The 15,206-nt window shown below is 38.6% G+C and overlaps 1 pseudogene across 1 annotated transcript; it reads left to right on the forward strand.

Moving 5' to 3' along the window:
* Positions 1-8,219: 8,219 nt before the first annotated feature.
* Positions 8,220-8,762, forward strand: LOC307110476 (protein SPO16 homolog; annotated as a pseudogene). The gene has a single exon. The product of its transcript is annotated as a protein SPO16 homolog (transcript).
* Positions 8,763-15,206: the final 6,444 nt, after the last annotated feature.

Below are 15,206 nucleotides of genomic sequence, written 5' to 3' on the forward strand. Positions count from 1 at the left end.
AAGAGAGAAGGAGGGACTGATCCATTGCCTCTCTGGCAGCTTTTGATCAGCACTTGCCTCTCTCTTTCTCTCCCAGTCTGGCCAGCAGCCGCACCTCCATTTCTCTCTAGGCCTCTACCAGGGCTGCTGATCAGCCCCGCCTTTCTGATCAGGCCCCATTGATAGGCCCAGAGACATTGACTGGCATAGGAACCAACCAATCAGAACCAAATGTGGGTGCTGTGAAGAACCAATGGCGGCCTAGGAGGCAGAGCTTTGATGCTGACTGGCATAGACACTGACCAATCAGAACCAAATGTGGGTGCTGTGGGGAACCAATGGCTGCCTAGGAGGTGGAGCTTCTGATGCTGACTGGCATAGAAACCAACTAATCAGAACCAAATGTGGGTGCTGTGGGGAAGGGAGCCAGTGGCTGCCTAGGAGGTGGAGCTTTTGATGCTGACTGGCATAGAAACCAACCAATCAGAACCTAATTGGCCAGCAGAGGAGGGCAGTTGGGGGCAGATCAGGCCGGCAGGGGAGGGCCATAGGGGGCAAGATCAGGCTGGCAGGGGAGGGAAGTTGGGGGCAACCAGGCTGGCAGGCAGAGGCAGTTAGGGGTGATAAGGCAGGCAGGCAGGTGAGCAGTTAGGAGCCAGTGGTCCCAGATTGCAAGATGGATGTCCAGCTGCCGGTTTAGGCCCAGTCCTACAGGGATAGGGCCTAAACCAGCGGTTGAACATCCCCCAAAGGGTCCCCAATTGGAGAGGGTGCAGACTGAGCTGAGAGAAACCCCCCTTCCGGGCGTGAATTTCGTGCACTGGGCCTCTAGTAGTAAATAATATAGTAAGAAGTATGTATGGGTGCTTGGTGGTTACTTGAAATATCAGGGGGACCACTTTGTAAATTATATGATTGTCTAACCACTATGGTGTGTATCTGAAACTAATACAAAAATAATATTGTAATTGAAAAATAAATTAAAAATATAATTATTACATGGTCGAGAAGTAGAAGATGGAGAATAGTGAAATCTATATGGCAGAGAACAAGGTGGTGGATGGTATAAATTAAAATGAGTGAAAGGGAATATAGTGTGTACTCCTAACAGAACACAGCGATATTCCTGACACATAGGAAAGGTTTATAAAATAGTTTTCTGAATAGAATTTAAAGTATGGGTTTCATAGCTGACTATACTTATATTCTTTGGGATACACCTTTTGGGACCTAACTGACCCCAGTTGAACACAGCAGCAGAATAATAGCACCATGAATCTTCAATCAAATTCATCAGTATTTATATCTATACTAGAGGCCCAGTGCACAAAATATGTGCACAGGTAGGGTCCATAGGCCTGGCCGGTGATCAGGGCCGATCGGGACCTTCCGGCTGCTGCCCTGGGCCTTCCTTCTCCGGCTTCCAGCTGCTGGCCAGGGCCTTCCTTCATTCCGTGCCACCGTTCCACACCACCCCCTGGTGATCAGCACACGTCATAGCAAGCGATTGAACTGCCGTTCTCCTGGTCGAACTCCCAGTCTCCCAGTCGAACTCCCAATGGGACACTGCATATTAGCCTTTTATATACTGGTATATAGATAAGGAAGACATAATTCAGTCTCATTGGATGCCCAGTTAATGAGATGTTTTGTCCTAGTGAGTTTGCCCATAAACCATGTTTTTAAATCTAAAGTAAATGAGAAAGCCAATTTCATATGGCTCCCTGGGATTTTGCCCATAGACAAATTCCTTTAAAACCCCAAGATCCTTTGCTGCATTGCTTTAATGATGTTCTTCTATTAAAATGCCTATGACAATTAAACATAAGACAATAAATACTTATATGCATAAAAACAAGGAAAAACTATAAACATTTTAAACTCCAGTGCACAGTATAGTTATCGTTCTCTCACCACAATTTGCTGAGCAATTTGAAGAAAATTTGTGATCTGCAGTGCGCCCTGCAGAGACTTAGCATCATCCTGCTGTTTCTTCCAGAGTAAATGATAAACTCTGTTTGGGTTTCCCACACAATTATAAAATAATTAAGCTTAGCACTTTAAGGATGCGTTCAGGACTAGAACTGACCTCTTCTTGGCTAAATAGTGCTCTGAGGACAAAACAATTATAGAAGATCAGCTTAAACACACACACACACACACACACACACACACACACACACACACACACACAGTAACTTAAGTCCTTTGAAACAGTATCTCCAAAAAGTGCTGCCTTTTTTTTTTATGGATTTAAGTGTTTTGCAACCAAACTGTTTTCTACTTACAAATGAACAGAAATAGAAATACACTTCTTTCAGAGGTGACACACACAAAACCGCTCATTGAGTAAAATCAGAACATTAGAAACCAGCAGAAAAATTCCAAAATCTACTCACCTCAAGAATATACAAGACCCCAGTAGGTTATGAAAAGAAGGTTTCTAGAGACCCTCAGATCACTTCATCTCTGTTGTCACTTCTGCTTCTTTGGCTCTTTGTTTTGGTGAACAGAAAGTCAAAGGAAGAACGTGTCCTCTTATACCTCTTCTAAAAGAAGTAAAATAAGATGCTCCAGACAAATGCTCATACATGACCTATAAAAGGTAGCTATCTTTAATATCTCCTTATTTGCTGACGCTGGTTGAGTTGGCTGGACTTTGCAGAAAAATAAATCCTGAAGTTTTCTCTCCCAACCTGTTTTCACTGTGTGAAATGAGGCTGTGATCTCTTATTTCATAGGATGTTGTAAGCATCAAACCACGTATGTATGTAAAAGTGTTTATTGAGGTTTGGAGGATAAAGCAAATACTCAAAATGGGTTGAACATATCAGGTTCATCTATCATTAAACTTTAAAAAAATATCTATGGAAGTTAGGGTTAAGACCAGAAAGATTGCTTTTCTTTATGAAGTTCAGGCAAAGAAGAGTAAAATATTGTATTTTTGTTGTCCAGAGCTTGGAGCTTGACTTATAGAAACTCTACAATCTAATAATAATATGACTACTTTAGTAAACTTTTTTAATTAATACAATTTAAGAAAAAAATGGCTACTGCTACTTCTCATCCCAGCTAGATCAAGATTGAAATAGCAGACTAGTTTAACTGAGGCCTTAACAGAATAACTGGGCTTCAGCTCCTATAGGTATATAAATGTTTAATCACAGGTTTCATAATTATCACAATAAAATCATATATAGCCACTAAAAATGACTGTTATAAAGACTGTAGCAACAAAAATATTCTTATGAATCACTTAAGCAGAGTATGACTATATACCTACACTATGGTTAAAACACTGTAAAAATGATATATTTTTGGGGACAGGTCTGGAAAGGAACAGTGAAAATAAAGACAGTTTGATTCACAGAGGTGATAAAACATGGTTTTTCAAACTATAGTGCGCAAATGAATCATTTGAAATACTTAAAAATTCACATTTTCAGGCCCACCCTTAGAGATTTGTATTCAAATTATTTGGAAGAGAGACTTCAGAACTTACATAATACTAAAACATTCCCAAGTGATTCATAAGTTGTTCAGTTTTGGGCACTGTGACAGGATCATGGGTGATTTAAAGGATTATAGCCACAGTATTATAATCCACTGATGTGGTTATGTTGTTTGCCCACAAATGTGAAATGTGGGGCAAATCAGGAATATATTGCAGTTGATTGCCCAGTCTCTAGTCAGAACGTAATGGACTGAATTTTCCAAAGCTGTTGTATGATTATGACGTGTATTTCTGACTCACATTAGCCATTCTTTATTATTAGCCTGTGTTTGTGGACACTCTTTTCCCTATCTGCTCCCTGGGAAGAGACTGATGCCATTTGTTAACTTACTGCCATTTAGTTTTCAGTATCCAGCAGGGCAAACAATAAATGTATAACAGTTCATTAATTGACGAGGACTTTAAGTGATAGGTCTCTAATGGAGGAGGATTGGAGTTCAGCCTGCTGTCATGGATTCAGTGTCCACATTTCTGGTGTAATCTACATTTGCTGTATCTTGGCTATCATCCTGCTTCCTCAAACCTGTTGAAATGGATCCTGTCTGTGACCTGGCACATGTCATACCCTGCTGTATTCTTGCTAGTACTCTCTCTAGGGTACTGAACTTCCTTCCTCTCTTATATCAACTCACTAGTTAGCTTTCTGCTTTGAAGGGACTTATCAGCAAGAAGCACAGAGCTGTAGTTTGCTGTGATTTAATTAATGATTTCTCCCTAAGTGGCCTCTGTGCTTAGAACTATGATTGGCACATACTTAGAAAGTTTACAAGAAAGGTTCATGATTATCCACTCCATCTGTTGGTCTGTTACTTTAAATATCAACATTGTCCCTAACCCTTCATGTCTCTGCATCTACATTGAAAACTTGGACTTTAAATAAGTTAACCACTATGGCTTCATGGGTGGCCCACACCTCTAGCTTCCTTCTGGTCCTTGATTCATCTTCCTCCCCATCTATTTGGGGGGATGAAGTTCCAGCAAGCCTTGTACCCAATCTCATCATATTTTAAACAATTTGATTACAAATGATATGTAATTTAATGTAGACATAGACAGAGAGGCACAATAGTTACCTTCCCAAAGTGTACACACAAACTAACTGCAATGGGAAGGAAAAGGTGGCAGTATTATGTGAGATACTTGGCACACATAATTAAGTTTATTCTCACAATTCCTTATTACATGAGGAAACTGAAGTCTGGAGATAATAGAGGTTTACATGAAGTGACAGAGGCAAAATTTCAACTCATATCTCTGTGGCTATAAAGACACCTCCCCCCACCCCCTATAGTACAATGCTAGTCAACCTATCTGGTTCGTTGAATTTAGTTTAAAAGCTAAAAACGACCACTTAGAAGGAAATGCCAGTTACTAGCAGCATGATGTCAGACATGCCGGGCCTTCAATGATGGGCTTTTTTGCTTGTATGTTCTTTGTTTTTCTAGAACTGTATATCTCAACTATTTGATGGTTGTCTAACCTTGGATTTTGATCAAGGCTAAAAATTAATGAAACAGAGAAGAAAGATGAGGTTTTAAGTGAAGATACTATGAACAAATTCTCAACATAGAAGTAATGTACAGGGCAAATGGGGAGCTGAACAAAAAATGATTAATTGCTCATTAAAATTTGCCATGGTATTAAAGTGTGTCAAGGGCATATAGTTTCAAAAGGCTATTGGACAATACTACGAGTGTGAGAAAAATAAGAAGGATGGCTATGCAGTCATCCTTCTGTTCTGTGAATTAACAGCATGGGAACCATTGCATAATGACTGGGTGTGATGCTACAGATCAAAAATGAACCATACAGCAATGCAAATTAAGAGGCTGATGTTGGTCTGCCTTAGGATAGGAATAATGAATGGCAGGGTCGGGTCATGTGATAATTTTTCTCTCATTTAAGCACTCTAATGAGAGTTTTAAACAGAAATTAAATTGTGGTTTGTATTTTAAAGATATCAGTATCTTTTCCATTAAAATACTCATGGAGACAGTTAATGATAGCACCTAAAAATCGTTTTGAGACTGAAGTTATGTGCCCATCATTGAAAAGAGGCCCAGAGGAGTTTCCACGAACTTCCAGAAGCAGATAAAACTGGATTGAGAAACGAATTATGACCTATGTTTTGAATCCTGGTGGGAGGAAGTGGTTATTAAGGATAATAGGAAGCCAGTATGAGTATAGGGTTTTTTTTTATTCTTTCCAAATTGGAGACTTTGGATAAAACAACCTGAACAACTATGGATTTACCCTGTCAGTTTACTTTCTTTACAGCTAGAACCAGGGCCACACGCCACCCTCTGTCTTTCATCAACACCTCCCCTTTTTCATCCATTCAAAGAAACACACTCTCAGAGTATAAAAGACTAACAGTGTATTCTATTTCTTGATGTGGTTTTTCACTTACATGCAGTGATATATATGCAGGGAGATATAAGAATAACATTGAGGTAAATAAAGCTTAAGATTGTAGGAGTTTTATATATATATATATTATTGATTTCTTAAAGAGAGGAAGGGAGAGGGATAGAAAGTTAGAAACATCAATGTGAGAGAAACATCCATCAGCTGCCTCCTGCATACCCCCTACTGGGGATGTGCCCGCAACCAAGGTACATGCCCTTGACCGGAATCGAACCTGGGACCTTTCAGTCCGCAGGCCGACGCTCTACCCACTGAGCCAAACCAGTTTCAGCAGTTTTTAATACTCTGTTTATTGGAAAAGAGCCACAGATATTTTTATCTCAGATTTATTGTTGATGTACTAAAATTAAGACTTTCTAACTTCACATCGAGATCAGTTCCATTTTTATTAACTTAATGTGCTTTTAAATTTAATTCTTAACACTACCTGATATTTATAATCTTGATTGTTATTTCCATTATTTTATTTGTATTATTTTTATTTTAAATTTATTTTATTTATCCCTTTTCCATTCACTTCTCTGCCCTTAGTCTGACTGTTGATTTTTGTTCTGTGAGCCCATTTTTTTAGGATTACATATTTATAATGTTTTAAAATATTCGGTAGTGCCAGTTTCACTTATTAGTTTTTTAAAAAATGTGGGTTTGCCTATTCTGCTTTTCCTCTCAGAATTATTTTAGCTAGCCTCAAATGTATCTATATGCAATTTTGGACATTGATATTATGATGAAACCAAAAATGACTTAGGAAAGAATTGTTACCTTTATAAAGTTCATTCACATGCAGGACTCCCTGAAATACTTTACAACTTGAATGAGAATTTTTACATTTCTTACATGGAATTCCTACATATTTCTTGCTTATTCATTTTTAATTGTATGTAAAATATTTTTTCTTTATATTATCAAGCTGGTATGATTACTATGAAGGAGACATATTAACATTTAAATCAGAAGACTATGATGAGAATTTGGAATAAAATATAGCATTGATTAATAGACTAGATGATTCAATCAAATAATGCCTCTACCTGAGTAGAAGCTAAATTCAAATGACTTGAAAATTAGGTAATGTTATGACTCAAACATAGAGACAACTACTCTGTGACCATCTCATTCCATAAGTTGCAGGATTCCTATTACTGATTTTAGTTTGATTTAAGTCTGCCACATCATTGTCACAGACAATACGGTCATGTCACAGCCAATATTCCTATTCATTAGGAAACTTCAGCAAAATCTGGGAAAGCAAACTCAAAATTCCTTACAAAGTTTATCTCCAAATTTGAATGAGACAATTATTTCCTGAGTGAGTAAACATCTGATTATCCAGGGAATCAAGAAGCAAGAATATCATAGTTTGAAGAAATTAAAATGATACATTTTTTACTTAATAAATAAACTTGCCTTTCAGGTAGCTATAGACAATGAAGTCAGTATATTAAATAACCAAGATCTCTTGCACAAAATATATAAAGTAGCCTCACATCAAGCAAAGTCAAACCCTAAGCACTACTTAAAGACAGAGGAAGCTGAAATTTCAAAAAACTGTAAGGCAATTAAAAAAATCAACAGAGATTAGCACCATGGACTCATTGATCCAGTGCAGGAAATGTACTCAAATGAATAGTAATACTCAATTTTAGCAAAAGACATAATCTACAGATTACAGAGGTAAATGAACTCTAAACAGAAACACTCCCTCCCAAAATTCACACTAAATGTATCTTAGTCAGTCATCTGAAAGCCAAAGAAAATGAAGAGAAAGACATCACGGTCTGTAAGAAAAGATAGTTAACTCACTATCCTGCATCCAATGAAAACACCTTTCAGAAATGAAGGGGAAATCAAGACATTCTCAGATGGAAGAAAGCCAGGAGAATCAGTTACCAGCATACCTGCCTTAAAGAATGGTTAGAGAAAGTTTCTAGACAGAAGGAAATTATAAAAGAAATGACCTTGGAACTCCAGGAAGGGAAAAAGAACACAGTAAGCAAAAACATAGCTAGATAATTTCTTTCTTCTTGACTTTTCTAAGTTATGTTTGACAGCGGAAGCAAACGTAGTCTGTCTTATGTAGTTCTAAATGTCTGTAGAGGAAATATTTAAGATAATATAAGCAGGGAGAAGGTGCTCGGTGGGCTAGAGTGGCCAGAGAACAAACTTGGACCTCTCTGCTCCGCCAGAAGCGCTTCTCGCTCCAACAGAAGGTTCTGGAAGCTTGGGAGCAGCGATCTGGTTTCAAGGACCCACTGATCTGTTTGTGGTACCATTAGAAGATGGATTGATCCAAAGACAGATGGCTGAATGTGCTGAAAAAGAAAATATAAAATGAACAACCACCATTATTATTAGTTCATCTCTTAAGAGTTGTGAAGTTGCAGCTGCCCTAGAAAACCGAAGTCACAAGGTTCGGTATTCAGCTTCAGTGGAAAACGGATCAATTATATTTTCTCATACTGGAGTTGCATTTTTATTGATGAATGCTAAAGAATGCTTTATGTCAGCTGAAGAAATATTTCTAGCCAAAATTGAGAAGTTTATTAACATTCACCAAAATAGTTTCTTGGTTCTGTCTGATGCCCTCCATGGCCTCAAGGAATGGAAACTGATGTTTATGATTCAGCAGAGATTCCTGGGTAGTAACTTTCAGATACTTCCAGTACACAACACAGTAAATGCTATTGATCTTATGTGCATTATAGCTAAGATCACCTCCAAACCATACATAGATAGCATCTGCTACAGAATGATAACAACTAAAGCTTACATCATTGAGCAAAGTCCTGTTTGGAAAACACATCAACAGATAAATTTCAGTGACTCATTTAACCCAAATTAGAGTATCAATTATAAATGTTATTTTGGAAGAATATTAAAATAATCAGACTGGTTGAATTATAATGTTTAAATATATATTTGTTTTAAAGATTTAAAATTTAAAAAATAACAATATATACAATTAAAAGTGAAAAAAAAAGATAACTATAAGCAGAGAATGAATCTAAAAAAGAAGATAAAAATAAACCCAGAGCAAACAAAAGGGAGAAAGTAATAAAGATAAGGGCAGAAATCAATAAAGTTGGAAAAGAAAAAATATATATATTAACTAAGTAAAGAGCTGGTTCTTTGAAGAGTCCAATATTGTTGACAAAACTCTGTCAATACTGATTTCAAAAATAGAGAAGATTCAAATCACTGTAGGAGGAATGAAAGAAACATATCACTACCGACTCTCCAGAATGTATATATATCAAGTATTCTGTTTGAGACATATCAAGTGTGGTATACGTTATGAAACTTCCAAGCCATAAAGCAGGCCCTGGGACTTAGGTGCCTTGGAGCACAGGGACTCTTGTTGAAACCGGTCTGAGCAGATCACAATGTTTTTTGGTCATTTGCCATGTGACAGTGCACCCTTCATCTGAGAACAAACAAACCCGATTACACTATTATGAGGAGTGCATGGCACAGCAAGGCTAAGTTTGTTTCATTCCGTGGAGATAATTTATTTAAGACATAAGAAATAAAATGAGAGCATGTAAGTTTCCTCTCATTACGCCATGGACATTTTTGCATGATTGCTACTTCATTAGTGAAATTATTAGCCACCTACCTCCACATCCTAAATGACGTCATATTGTCACTGGCTGTAAATGAAGGAAGGTCACCTCATGGAAGAAAGGAATGACAAGCTTGTGTCTATGTACCCTAACTGCCAAGGAACCTTTTTTATCCTCCTCCTCCCAAGACAGCTGGGGGCTGTGTGATTGATCAGGAAGCATGTTCTCCAGTGCTGCTCGGACTTTTGAAACTCTAAGTGGAAAATCATCATCAGAATGCAGAGAAGTCAGAGAAGGTGATAGCTGATTGCTACTTCATTCTGCGTAGAAAGTGGGGACTCTTTTGAGAAACTGCTCAGACTGATGTCTGTCTCAAAGTTCTGAACATTTCACTCACTGATTACAAAAAACATATATTATATAATTAGGCCCTGAGAGGGAGAAAGTAGTTTCTACTGACTTTTGATCACAACCATCACTAAAACGTCAGAAAGATACCACCGTATATGCCATTTAAAGTCACAGGAATTTCTGCAATCATATGCAACAGTGTTTCTCAACCTTTTGGCCACTTTAGGTCACCCATTTAAATTACATTTTAAAAAGATTATAAAAATTTTAAACAATAATACAAATAAAATGTATATTTAAAAATTGATAATTCCAATGATTTCAATGATTTGAGAGATGAAATTATTTGAAATCTTTTACCAAGTTTTCTATATCTGGTATAGTAAGGAATGAATGGCTATCATTGACAATTGGAGTCATATTCAGTTGCTATGTTTTTAATTTTTTCTATTCAATTAGAAAGTTCTAATTTAAATTTTAGTCACCACAAATGGTCAATAGTCTTCAGTGTATCTGTTTGATCGTTTTGGAAAATCAGATTAAAAATGGACCTAAAATTTATAGACAGATTTTTCAGTGACTGCAAGTAATATCATCTCAAAAGTTGCAAAGTCAAATGTCTCAACATGATAGATAATAGTAAATGGGTCTTTATATATCTCTCTTTCATTCATCTCTGTAAAGCATTCCTCAACTATTTCATTCTCTAGCAGGTGAAAAAGCATCAGATATTGTGAAGGAGTGAGGTTCAGCAATCAAGCAGTCTGCAACATGGTTTAATTTTCTTTTGAAACCTTAATATTTATCCTTAACTTGAAATTTTGTGGTATTTTAGCATGGTGTCATAGATTCAGACTGTTCAAGATTCTGTCCATTTCAATCAGAAGCATGATTTAAATAATTCACTTATAACCTTGGAAATGATCTGGCATTATTAGAAACTAGAGGTCCGGTGCACGAAATTCGTGCACTGGTGGGGTCCCTCGACCTGGCTGGTGATCAGGGCCATTGGGGCCAGGCCGATCAGGGCTGGGCTGGAAAGGAGGCTATGGTCGCCAGGCCAGGCACAGAAGGAACAGACGCTGGATGCTGATGCCACCATCATCGATGCCCTGCCACCACGCGGTTCCCCACTTCCTCCCCATGGCAGGTGGGCGGCAGGCTGATCAGGGCTTGCTGATAGGAGGGAGGGACAGGGCACGGGAAGTTGGCTGTCAGCCCAAAGGAGGGAGCTGGCCTTCGGCCCCCCTGGGAAAGGGGCTACGTCTGCTGCCACCCACCCCCGGTTCCCTGTCCCAGCCCGGGCGGAGGGACCATGGGAGGTTGGCCGGCCAGGGGAGATTGGCCGTGGGAGCGTACTGACCACCAGGGGGCAGCTCCTGCATTGAGCATCTTCCCCCTGGTGATCAGTGCACATCATAGCAACTAGTCGTTCTGGTCGTTACAGTCGCTTAGGCTTTTATATATATAGATGTTTCATCAAATGTCTCATTTCACTCATTTGCATACATTTATAGCAATCTGCATTCTTATGTCCATAAAGTCATTTCCTTGCATAGCATATTGAGGGAAATGCATGATTGATCATATTCACAGTTATCCTCTTTTCTTTTGACTCTGAATGGAGATGAGGAGTGGGCTCTGGAGCTGGACTAGCTGGGTTTACCCAGCTCCCCTACTTTCTAGCTGCGTTAATGGACAACTTCCTTACCCTCTCACTTTTTATATTGACAAATTGAGCATCATATTAACTAGTATCAACTTCATAGGTCATAGTGGTAATTAAATGAGTAAATTCATGTAAAGGTTTTAGAGCAAAGATTGACAGATAAGTGCTCAGGACAAGTTATCTCAGCACAAATCCAAAGAACTTACTTAAATATCAGTAATTTTATCTAACTGTAGTATATGTAGTACATGTGGTTTTAATTACTTTTCTAAATAATTAGTGTTTTTAGTCGGAATTTGTTCTGATATGAATTGAAAGAAAAAAATCATACACCTAGCTTAACTAGAGAAAGGACTACATTGGCTCACATAAACAGGAAATCCTAGAAGAGATTTCACATTAAGCCTGGCTGAATTAAGAATTCAGACAATGTTAGCAATAATAAATCAATCTATTTTTCTCTCTCTTTTCAATCCCTTGGTTCTACTGTCCCAAATTTGACTTTATTCTCAGGGAAAAAATGACTTTCAGCCACTCTGTCCTTGTAATTCTTAGCTATCACAATCTCAAAAAACAGAGGCTACCATCTCACAAAATCCTTATTAATCCCCATGTAAAATAAATAATGAAAATGGAAGAGGGTCTAGGATATGGCCTCTGTCTTCACATTTTTAGTCCAACTAGGAGCTAGGCGAGTAAATCAACATGTATAGTTCAAGGTCCTGAAAATGATAATGGCTTTATTTGTTGAGTATTAACTATGTGTCAGGCTTTATATTACAGTAGGTCCTCGGGTTACATCGGAGATCCATTCCTACAGTGCGATGTAACGCGATGTTCACCGTAAGTCGGAACCCACCTACATAAGCACCTACATCACTCACATGGAGCACATACACAGCAGTAATGAAGTGAAACAGTAAAAAAAATTAAAAGAAAGATAACAATTCCTGACCTTTACTTGTGGTAAATAAATAATAAAAAACATAAAGCACATATGTACATATGTCGAAATGACTGAACATTTAAAAAAAAATAAATACTGTAAATGGGAGATGGCAACGTAACCACAAAATGACATACGTCGAGTCCGACGTAACCTGAGGACTGCCTGTCTACTTTTTTATTTAATCTTCACAGCAGCCTTGATTTAGGGACTATGATAATCTTCAGTTTACAGATCAAGGCTGAGAGAATTCAAATAACTTGCCCCAAGTTAGGAAGAATCAGAGCTCAAATTTGAACCCAGGTCTTTCTGACTTCAGCTTCTTAATCTGCACCATTGATGGCCTTACTCTGACTTTTAGAACCTTAGAGTCTAACAGAGAGCCAGCCAAGCAAATCTCCAGTTTCAGGATATAGTACAATAAGAAAGACATTACTTCTCTCCAGTGCTTTGATGTAATAAATATCATGACGGAAGGTGTTTCTTCATAAGCTTATGTCAATACTTGGCAATTATAGTGTCTGTCTTAGTCAGTGTGGGCTGCTATAGCACGGGACCACACATGGGGTGGCTTATAAACAACAGAAATCTATTTCTCACAGTTTTGGAAGCTGGAAGTCTGAGATCAAGGTACCAGAATGGTTGGATTCTGGTGAGAAATCTCAGGTTGCAGAGAGCTGACTTCTTGTTACAAATCACATGGCAGAAGGAGAGTGAGTGAGCTCTCTGGCCTCTTTTTATAAGGGCACTGATCTCATCCACCCTCATGACCCAATTGCCTCCCAAAGGTCCTACCTCCAAATACTATCACAATGGAGATTAGGTTTCAACATATAAATTTTGGGGAAAACAAATATTCAGCGCATAATAATATCCTATGAATAAATGCATGGGCTTGCATGAATCTTAAAGCTTGTGTCTCTCTAGCACCCAACCAGTTCAGACACTCTTCACTGTGTATATGACCATTTGTATGTGCTCACCAGAACCCAATGCATTGTAAATATATTCTGAAATATAAGAAAACTCTATTCAGAATCAGAAAATCCCACCATTTCAGAGATTTCAAAGGGTTTATTTTTACTATATTACATATTTAAAGAATGAATGACATTAAATTTCACAAAAATAACATTAGAATCCTGATTTTACTTTAAAAGCGATATTTATGCATCCATTCATTTTATACTTATAATGATGCTATGGAGTAGATTATTATTGTTATTAGTATTATAATTATCATTACACTATAAGGAACCTAAGGCTCAGAGTTATGAAGTGGCTTGCCAAGTCACACAGTTAGCAGCTGGCGGGACCGTCTTCTGGTTGTAAATCTTTCTACTCTACCTCAGTACCTCAGGCATTGCCAGCAACCATGCTAGCTTTTCTTGGCTAGTTCTTCCAGAATGATGGATATCTTTAAAAAGTTGCCAATGTGACTGCAAGAGCTGATTATTGGCTAGCTAGAAATAAAGCATGTATCAGACACTGTGGTGAAGTACCAGTGCATTATTTTTAATCATACAAACCTGGTATGACAGGTAATTTTTTGAAATATTAAATTGTGTTTTGCTTTTCCAGCTATAAAAAAATAAAAAAGAAGGAACAGTATTTATGTTTTATACTTTGTATTTTCCTCTCCTCGTTCTAAAAGGGCAATCAGGACTTATTAGACATCAAAACATGCCATTTTAGTCATCTTCACATATGACAAATATGTCATGCTTTTGTGGGGGTAGGTTAATAATTTGAATCAATAGCCAAATGCTTTATCATATACAAGGTTATTGTCCAATATTTGATTCTATAAAAATTTTTTAAAAACCAAAAACTGAATGAAATGTTTCTGCTTGCTTTAGTTCCAGGGAAAGCACTACTGGGGTAGAGATGGAACTTAACTGCAGTCCCCTATCCACTAAAGCCGCTAGATGCGGATAATCGGGCTGCCTTTGGTCTACCAGACTAGAAGCAGATGAATTAAAACCTTGCCTGGACCCTCGTCAGAGTTTGAGGACTAATTTTTATTTCCAAAATCAGACAAGAGCCCTGGTAGCCAACTCCTGCCCCAGACCTTCTCCCTAAGTCCTGCGGGTGCTGTGGGGTTCCTCTGGCAGATTCTATGTGAGTTGTCGGACTTGCTGATGCTCCTGAGTTGCCAGCCTCTTTGAAATTCTGCCATGGGACCTGCAGCTCGGCAGGGCCTGAAGCCTGAACCAGCAAAGATCCTTCCTTCAGGATAGGTGTCTAACACCAAGATACCCCAGGTGAGGAAAGTTCAGCCGAGGGGAGTCTAAGGACCACCCCAGAGGACTGCAGACCTGGGATGACTGCCTGCCCTCTAAGCGGAGCTGCTCTCGGGAGGGACTGTGCTCCCCTCAGCCAGTGATGCACCAGCAAAAGCTCCCACTGGCTCAAGAAGATGTGAAACTAGCTCCTGAGGAGCCCATACTCACAGCCAGCTATCCACAGACACACTGAGGTCTTTGGGGGAATGCCCAACCATCCAAGAGCAGCTACTTCCCCAGAGAAAACAGCTTCTACTTGGGAGCTGCCACCAACATTAAGGCCCGGAGAGCTCCTTGACCCTCAGGGATGAGGATGCAGTACCCAAACCTCAAAAAGGTTTCAAAGCCCCCCTCCCCAAGGGCCTCCCACATGGTATGTGGGAAGAAAATGTTACAACGCTTATTTACATTCATTTTTATCTAATAGGCTGAAAAGAACATATGCTTTACCAATAAATAGATATGATTGGCA

The sequence above is a fragment of the Cnephaeus nilssonii genome (assembly GCF_951640355.1).
Source record: "Cnephaeus nilssonii genome assembly, chromosome: 14".
NCBI classification, from domain to species: Eukaryota; Metazoa; Chordata; class Mammalia; order Chiroptera; family Vespertilionidae; genus Cnephaeus; species Cnephaeus nilssonii.